General features: G+C 42.6%; 1 protein-coding gene across 2 annotated transcripts in view; it reads left to right on the top strand.

The window, feature by feature from the left end:
• Nucleotides 1-1,367: 1,367 nt before the first annotated feature.
• Nucleotides 1,368-9,663, top strand: part of Rnf24 (ring finger protein 24) — a 48,188-nt gene continuing 39,892 nt past the window's right edge. The window contains exon 1 of one of the 2 annotated variants that reach the window (XM_005365577.3): nt 1,368-1,512. The gene's annotated coding sequence lies outside the window, so the exon portion shown is untranslated. The remainder of the gene's footprint in view (nt 1,513-9,663) is intronic. The other variant, XR_003378537.1, reaches the window with a different exon arrangement.

Below are 9,663 nucleotides of genomic sequence, written 5' to 3' on the forward strand. Positions count from 1 at the left end.
CACATCAATCATTAATCAAAAAGATGTCCCGAAGATGTGCTCACAGGCCAGCCTGATACAGTAATTCCTCAGCTGAGGCTCCATCTCCCCAGGACTCTTTTGTGCCACGCCCCTTCTTGTGCCCCCCCCCAAAAGAAGGCCTCAGACAATAATCCAGGCACTTGAGTGTCTTCACTCATGTGGCCCTGCTGCTCCTTTGCATTGTGTTCTGAATATTTTTTCTTTTCTTCCAGTAAAGTTTTCTTGCTACTTTTGCACATCTGTGTGGGCTCTTATTTCAATTCCTTAAATAAGAGACCAGCAACGTGAAAACACTGTACCCTAACTTCGGTTAACAATCTGTTTTAGTTTATCTGCCAAGGTGAAGGAACTAGGTAGGCCTTTGTGCGGGCAGCCGCGAAGGGGGAGGAGCTGCGAGGCTAAGGCACAGCCGGACTCCTGAGAGCCAAGGGAGAAGAGGGGAGGGGAGGAGGGAGGGAGGAAAGAGGAGGGGAGGGCATGGGAGGGGGAGATTGCTGGCAGTTGTGGCCTGATTCTGGGAGAACGAGAGGAAGTTGGGTAGAGGGCCTGTAATCTAACATTTACTGATCCTTCTTACTTCCCCTTTCCTAGGAGGTTTATGGTTTGCTAGGCATTTTCCATGATGAATTAAGCCATGAACTATTTATGGTTCATGTGAAGGATCTGTGTGTGTGTGTGTGTGTGTGTGTGTGTGTGTGTGTGTGTGTGTGTGTAGAGGGGGGAGGGGATGTCTCAGACGGGGAAATGGGGGCTAAGGTAAGCGGGTAAGAAGCCTTAGCGGTGGTGGCTAAGAACGTCTGCACGCTCCCACTGATATGCTAGAACTTGGGCCTTGCTATAACAAGGACTCACTGCCCCCAAATCCTGAGCCAGTTTCTTGTCTACAGTGTAAAACAGGAGCTGGGGCCCGAGAGTAATGGGTAGATAAATAAATAATTAAAGGCAATTAAATAAAGGAACGCACTGTTTCTTGAATATACTTTCTTCCACTATCTGCAGGCACTGGGTCTGCAGCAGGTGAAAGATCTAAATAGGGGGCACCCCACTTTTGAGTACTCTTGGTCCGGCGGCTACGGCAGAAGCCAAGTTTCACTCTTTTAACTGTCAAATTGTTTCACAGACACGGAAAATACTAAACAGCTGAGAAGACACGAACCGTACAACTCAGCATCATGAATCTATGCTACAGGGCAGCCAACAGCCTAGAGGCGCTACAGGGCGCCGCGCCTGCGCATTGCAGACAATGAAGCCGCGCGCCCTCAGCGAGGAGGTGGGACTTGCCCGGGCATCCGGGTCCCACACCCCGCCTCCGCGGCATGAATGAGAGGCGCGGCGCCCGCCCCTCCCCCGCCGGGCCCGCCCCTCGCCGGGGCAGCAGCAAGCAGTCGCCAGCTCAGCCGCTCGGGCTCTCGGACGCCGCTCATTAGCAGCTCGCTGCTCGAAAGCTGCTGCCGGGCGCCGCAGCCCTCACGTCTGCTGCCCACCGCCCGGGTGAGTGAGGGGAGGGCCGGGCCTGAGGGCCGCTCGGCTGAGGCGCAGGCTGAGGCGCAGGCTCCGCAGGTCCGTGTCTGGGATGCTGAGGGCTGCGCGCCAGCCTCGCACCCGCTCCGAGACTGGGGGGCCGCCGGGCATTCTCCACACACCCGCACAAAGGGCGGCTCGGGCTGTCACCCGGAGGTCACCCTCGGGCTGGGCCCGGGCGGGGGAGGCGGGATGGGCGGAGGATGGAGGAGCCGCTGCCTCCGCGTTGGTGGCGGGGACTGACGCGCGTCTCGGGGACGCGGTGTGGCAGTGGTTTTTTGGTCCCGAGCCACTCCTTCCTTTGTGGTGCTTGTCTCGTGCCTGGTTGTCACACTGCAAGGCAGTGGTCTGCACCGGGTCATTGACTAGTGAAAGTCGTCTGGCGGCCTCATCATCTATGGGTGGGGGGCGTGTGTGTGCACCCACAGGGCAAAGAATTAATGACCCTGCTTTGTTTTCGGAGACCCAAGGGGTGTGTGTCCTGTGAACTGAGACGGTCTGGGATCAACTAAAAGGGCACACGAAAAAAGAAGTGTAAAGATAACTTCACACCTTTATTCGTCCGTTCCTGGTGCGGAGGTTTTTTGGGTTTTGTTTTTTCGGGTTTTTTTGTTTTGTTTCTGTATTTTTGTTTTGTTTTGTTTTTTTGATTTCTTGTAAAACCAGTGGGTCTGTTCACTGAAAGTGTGAGTCTGTATTCTTATGTCGCTGTATATTTAGAACACTTTGCTCTTGGGGTTGATGGTGATGTGTTTATGTATCGGGGTTACGCCAACATCCAGAGCATTGCTTTCTGGCCTTAGCTGATTGATAACAGGTCTTTGTATACGTACCTATAGGAATACTTCCATGTATGCAGGCTCCGCTTTACCCACTCTTCTGTACAGGTGGATTGGGTTTCTTGACTTCCTGCCTTAGTAAGAGGTGGTCCAGCAGGTTCTCTCTACCTCTTGTTTGTCTGGTCGTCCCGTAACCGCCTCTCCCCCCCTCCCCCCCATGTTTTGGCAAAGGATTTTATTGCAGATTATTCTGGCATGCACTCTGGCTTTGATCTGAACAGCTCATCTTACACGACTACCAGAAAACAACACCTTTTTCCCCCATTGTTTTCAGCCACCCAAAGAGGGTAGGAAGCCCTGCTGGGTCCCATAGACTTTGGCTTGATGGGACCGCCTGCCTGCTTGCCTGTTCACTTCACTGGTTAAAAGAGGTCGTTAAGCTAGCACCAGTCAGGCTTGGCGGCCAACGCCTTCCATCCCCTCACTTAGAAGGAAGAAACAGGAGGATCTCTGTGATTTCAAGGCAAATCTGTTCTACATCGGAATTTCCAGGCCAGAACTGCGTACTGAGACCTTGTCTCAACAAACCAGCAAGCTATATCTTGTTGTTTTAAGACAGATTATTTTAATCTTATAAGATAGTTTTTACCCTAGTTGGAGAATGATATTTTGGTTTCTTTTTTTACCTTCCTAATTTTGTAGAATGAAAAAGCACATTTTAGAAATATTTTTGCTATGATCTTTTGTTTCAAAATAGTGATGGTGGAAGAAAACTGAGGAGTTTATATATGAATAATTGAGTGGGTTCAGTTTTCTTTAAAGTTCTTTTCAATATTATTTATTTTTGAGTCGCTATATTTTCATTCCTAGTAAAATTTCAGTACAAAATGAAATGTTAACCTCCACAGCATCTGTTTATGTATAGACTCCCTGCTTAAAACATTTGCCTTTAATTTGAAGGAAAATTTCCACTGGTTGGATGACAATCCATTATTCCTAAAGAAATTCTTGCCTTATGCATTTTTCTTAAACCATGGGTCACAACCCAATATGGGATTGCATAACTGAATGTAGGAGTCACAATAATTAGCAACCAGAAGTTTCTGCATGTTCGGTGATCAAAAATTAATTCAAGGGGCTAGAGATGTAGTTTAGTTGATAGTGCATATTTGCTTAGCATGTGCAACACCACACCCTGGGCTTGGTCTCTTGACTGAATTAACTAGATTTGGTTTCCCATACCTGTAATCCATCTCCCCTTAGGAGATTGGAGGCAAAAAGATCACTTTGGCTACATTAATAAGTTTGAAGCCAGCCTGGGATACAGGAGACCCTGCTAAAATGAGAATAGTAAGAATAATTTACAGTCAAACACAGAATAGATCTGAGGTGTTCTGGCATTGCTGGTGTAGCAGTGTAGGACTTCACTGTAGCCTTGCTTCTGAGTATGTTTGGCACCTCATGTTATTATACCAACTGTGCCAGTGGACCTTGGCTCAGACTCTAGACTATTGTCTGTTTGAATTACAGTGGTTTTGTTTGTTTGTTTTCTTTTTCTGCACCTAGAAGGTCTTGTGATCCTGTGGAAACACCGCACACTCCAGAGGCAGGTGGGTCTCTGAGTTCAAGGCCACCCTGGTCTACAGAGTTAGTTTCAGTATAGTCAGGGCTGCACAGAGAACCCTGTCTTGAAAAATCAATGAATGAATGAATGAGTGAATGAATGAATGAATGAATAAATCTTTAGAGAAAGAGAAAAACACTATACCTATTGTATTGTGTTTAATTTTCTTTCTTTCTTTCTTTCTTTCTTTCTTTCTTTCTTTCTTTCTTTCTTTCTTTTTTTTTTAAGACAGGGTCTCACTACATAGACCTGTAACTCACTGTGTAGACCTGGATAGAATATTCAGGAGCCCGTAGCAGGCAGATTGTTCTCTGAGTTCAAGGCCAACCTGGTCTACAGAGTGACTTCCAGACCAGCCAAGGATACATAATGAGACCCTATCTCAAAAGAAAAACTGTTTGAGTGGCTAACTTTAATTTCATTTTAAAAAAAGAAACAATCATTATTTGAATTTTGGTTTAGGATTAGATTTCCAACAACTCCAGATATGGCTCTGTGTTAGTTATTTTTCTCATTCCTGTGACAAAAAATGACTTCAGGAAAGGTCTGTTTTGACTGACATCTTGAGGGTGTCATGCATGGTAAAGTCTAAGACAGGAGTACCAGACCCTGGTCCCATTGTGTCTGGTGGCGAAGCGGAGAGAGGTGCATACTGATGCTTCATTTCTTTCCAGATTGTGAGGATCCCGGCATTCACATTCAGGGTCTTCCCCTTTTTTCCTTTTTCAAAATTACTATTTTATTTATGTGTATGGATGTTTTCCCTGCAAATGTGTCTGTGTGCCAGTGTGCTTGCCTGGAGCCAGAGGAAACCAGAAGACAGCATCAGATTCTCTGAAACTAAAGTAGCAAACAGTTGCAAGCTGTCCTGTGGGTGCCGAGAATTGAACCCCAGTCCTCTGGAGGAGCAACCAATGCTTTTAACTTCTGGATTGTTTTTCTAGCCCAGTCTTACTCTTGAGTCAAACCTTTCAGGGGCAGGGGACTTCTTAATAGACACACCCTGAGGTGTTTTTTGGTTTTTTCGAGACAGGGTTTCTCTGTGGTTTTGGAGCCTGTCCTGGAACTAGCTCTTGTAGACCAGGCTGGTCTCGAACTCACAGAGATCCGCCTGCCTCTGCCTCCCGAGTGCTGGGATTAAAGGCGTGCGCCACCACCGCCCGGCTCCTGAGGTGTTTTTTTTATGATTATTCTAAGACCCATCAAATTGAAAATCAACGTGAACCCATCATAGGTCCCAAACATACTTCTTCCATTTTGTACTATATATAAAGTGACATTTCAGCATTGACATTATAAAGTCAAAAGATCACTCACCTCTGAAAATGATGCTCTAGGTAGTATCAAAATTTAGCTACAATTTAATTTTCTATATAAAAGTCAACAAACATATTTTTTTAAATATTTATTTATTTATTTTATTATGTTATATACTGTCTGTGTGTATGCCTGCAGGCCAGAAGAGGGCATCAGATCTCATTACAGATGGTTGTGAGCCACCATGTGGTTGCTGGGAATTGAACTCAGGACCTTTGAAAGAGCAGGCTATGCTCTTAACTGCTGAGCCATCTCTCCAGCCCAGTCAACAAACATATTTATATCAATATACAAATTTGCCTTTTTGTCTTTAATAAGTGGTAAAATTGTATATGTCAAAGAGTTACTTTAAAACAAAACTGTCTTAAGTTCATTATCAGTAAATGTTTGATTAAATTTTAAGCCAGTTTTATATAGCCCTTCCTTCTTTCCTCCCTTCCTCCTCTCTCTCTCTCTCTCTCTCTCTCTCTCTCTCTCTCTCTCTCTCTTTTTCTCTCTTAAGACCGTAAAGGTTTAGAAGATCTCAGACAGAAACCCCTCTTCCTCTCACCAGCTCTGGAAACCTGTCTTTAAGACTCTTGTTTCCTGGTCTCAGAACCACCCTCCCCACCCCCATTCTTCGTCTCTCCCCTTCACTACTCACAGTTCCTGTATTTGTGCCCTCGCTCTTGCATCATTAACTTTACACAGGTTATGTCAGGTCACAGGCATGTTCTCATGTCCATCACATCCATCTATAAAAACAAATTTAACAAACTTTCTTTGCTTCCCATCAATCTGTCGTGTTTACCTGATATTTCAATGTCTCAAATGAAACGCACATACTTTGCCTGTGTCCTTACATAATACCTATCATTCCTAAACTACTTTAGTTTAGAATACTTATATCCCCTAAGATATATTGGTCATAAATATGACCTGTTTAGTTTTTTTCTTTCTCTCCTCTTCCTCCCACTCCCCACCCCCAATTTCTTGCCCACTGGTTCTCCAGATTAGATCATGTGATAGGTTAGTAAAATGATCTGCTGTTGGCCAGGTGGTGGTGGTGCAGGCCTTTAATCCCAGCACTTGGGAGGCAGAGGCAGGGGGATCTCTGAGTTCAAGAAAGCTCCAGGGCTATTTACACAGAGAAAATCTATCTTAAAAAAACCAAGGATCTACAGTTGACAAATGAGCAGCTTATAGCACTTCTTAGCAGTTTGGTAAATTGATAAATTGTTTTGATCATTTGATAAAATAGTTTAATTTTGAACTAAGTACTATTTGTTTATTTGGCTCAAAGGTTCTTTCTTCATGTTACTTATTTTTATCTTATTTACTAATTTTGTTTTCCTTTTTGAAACAGTTTCATTATTGTGTAGCCCTCGCTGGCCTGAATCTTACTATGTTAGCCAGACTGGCCTCCAGCTTGAAAGACCCTCCTGCTACCTCTGTCACCAGTGTGGTAAGATTATGGTTGTGTGCTAAAACTTTCAAATGCCCAGTGTGTCATCAAGCAGATTTGCTTATTTACTTTGGTTATTTAAGACAGTATTTTATGTAACTCAGACAAGCCTTGAACCTAATAACTTTGTGGCTGAAGATGACCTTGAACACCTGATCCTCAGGGCTTTACCACAGTGCTAGAATTATAGATTAACACCCTTAGAGGCGAGTTTGTGTGTTAGATACGTGGAAAACAGATTTTTTTTCAGGTAGCTATAGATGTTCTATCTGCTAGCAAGGTAGCCAGGCAGATAGATGTATGTAGCAGTTCAACTTTTAGGAGACACATGAAGGATATAGACAGGCTGTATAAGTCCCATTTGGAAGGGCTAGATCTTACTTAGACCTAAGAAATTTGTTTCTATATGTTAAATTGTTTTTTGTTTTTGTTTATTTTCTTATTATTTGTGTGTGTGTGTGTGTGTGTGTGTGTGTGTGTGTGTGTTAAGGAAGCTTACTTAACCATTTTAAAGAGAAAGCTATGGGTAATTTTTAGTTTTAGAAATTGTTTCTTGAATTAATTTGGTACTTACTCTACTCTTTCTTATCTAGATACATAATGGGAACCCTTAGAATCTGAGCATTTCAGACCTCAAAATGTAGTGCTGTGTAAATTGAGGGTTTTAAAAGAATGCCAGATGGTTGAAAAGGAATTGCGAGCACTCCAGTGAGTGCCATCCTTTGAAAGCCAGCTGGATAAACCTCTGCTCTGGAGGTAGGAACTAGACACTTTGTTCCATGCCAGCTGGCCCATGAATAGCTGGCCATTGGCCTTATTTTGGGTCGGCCACTATTGGAAAGCTAGCCTGGGCCTTCCATCTATCCTAAGAATAGTCATGCCAAAGAGTTAGTTGTTCCAGGCCTCCCTCTATGGAGTTGAAGGCAGCCTGCAGTGTTAAGGGAAAGCAAGCCACTTAGTATTGCAAATGAACTCTGTGTTATGAATTGCTGTGGGAAAGTTTAATGCAACCTGAATTTTTATGAATTTAATGCTAAGGATAGAAAAATTGCTTGCCAATAAAAGTAAATGCTTTTCTATTGGGACTTCCTCCAATTTATCTGTTTTCATTTATTAGCATCTCTTAATAAAGTTTGCCTGCTATTTTCATTTTTATCTTATAACATTTGGGTGCCTCAGTAGAGGGTTAATTCTATATGTTATCTTAAAATTAGTCTCATTTTATTTGCTAATATTTTCTTAACTTGACAGATACTTGTATCAGGCAGTTCCTTAAATCCTTTAGCAAATTTAATATATTAGTTTAATTAAGAGCAAAAGAGTAAGGGTGATACTGCAAGTATGAGCACACACCTCATCTGATGATGCTATCTTTCATTCTCAACATTAATAGTCTTATTCAGACGTCAGTCATCGGAGATTGACTAGTTTTAAAAGAATTGGTACAAAGGAAATGATGGAAAGGGGTCAACACTTCAAAGCATCTAGTTCTGAAATTGCAAGGGTGTCCTGTGGTGAATTACAGGATGTGGGGTGTGTGGGGGGGGCATGCTATAAAACAAAAGTTTTATCATGTGGAGATTTATGGAATGGTATTGAGCAAAGTACCTTTGATAGAAAAAAACTATCTCACAGTAGTATGTTGCCTTAATTTTTTTTTTCACTTGGAGATTGAATGGTTCTATATTACCTGTTTGTTAAATTCATCTAACCAAAACAAAAAGCATTAGAAATTACCTAAATTTCTTTATTATTTTCTCTTGAATCTGAGCATGTGAAATTATACTTTGTGCTTTAAACTTAAAATAGAATCTAGTATCTACAGTTTGGACTGAATTGTGTACATGTCTGTAATTAAAGTTTCTTCAATCTGATGGGTGGTGATGCTGCACATCTTTAATCCCAGCACTTAGAAAGCTGAGGCAGGTGGATATCTGTGAGTTCCAAGCCAGCCTGGTCTACTTAGTGAGTTCCAGAACAGCTAAGGCTACACAGAGAAATGCTATATGGAAAAAAAACAAAAAAGTTTCTTCGGGCTGGAGAGATGGCCCAGAAGTTAAGAGCACTAGCTGTTCTTCCAGAGATCCTGAGTTCAATTCCCAGCAACCATATGGTGGCTCACAACCATCCATAATGGTACCTGGTACCCTCTTCTGGCTTACAGGCATACATGCAGACAGAATACTGTATACATAATAAATAAATCTTTGAAAAAATAAATAAGTTTCTTTAATCTTTTGATTTTTCAATTTTGTCTCTGAAAACAAGCCAAAAAGTAATATTCTTTATTGAAACAGGTTCTCACTATATAGTTCTGGATGTCCTAGAACTCTCTTTGTAGTTGTGGACCAGAATAACCTCAAACTCAGTGCCTCCCAGGTGCTGGGATTAAGATTGGAAATTTAAGATTTGTTTTCTTTAAATGACAAAGCAGTATCAATAGCTACATAGAACTTTTTCATGAATTGGCCTATGCTGAAAACATTGTATATCTATAGCAAAACAGCTATTATTTTCTCCTTACAACTACTCCAAAACCAGTTCGTGGATGATAAAATTAAAAATCAAAGAAGTAATTTTGTTTTCTAAAAATAATTTATTTACTTTTATTTTATATGAATTGGTGTTTTGCCTGCATGTATGTCTGTATGAGGGTATCAGATCACCTGAAACTGAAGTTACAGGTAGTTATGAGCTGCCATGTGGGTGCTGGGAATTGAACCAGGGTTCCTGGAAGAGCAGCCAGTGTTCTCATCCTTTGAGCTATCTCTCCAGCCCCCAAAGAAGTAATTTCTTGAGGTTAACAAGTCAGGAGCCAGGGCACAAACATCTCCATCATCCAATATCTCTCAGTTTATGCTGCCAACTCCCAGGAGAGTATTCAGATGCACTGCAGTGGTTGAAAGAAGTTCAGGGTCCTTTGTGTTTAAGGGAGGTTATTCTATAACCAGCACTCA

Source organism: Microtus ochrogaster, unplaced genomic scaffold (assembly GCF_000317375.1).
Source record: "Microtus ochrogaster isolate Prairie Vole_2 unplaced genomic scaffold, MicOch1.0 UNK3, whole genome shotgun sequence".
Classification (NCBI taxonomy): domain Eukaryota; kingdom Metazoa; phylum Chordata; class Mammalia; order Rodentia; family Cricetidae; genus Microtus; species Microtus ochrogaster.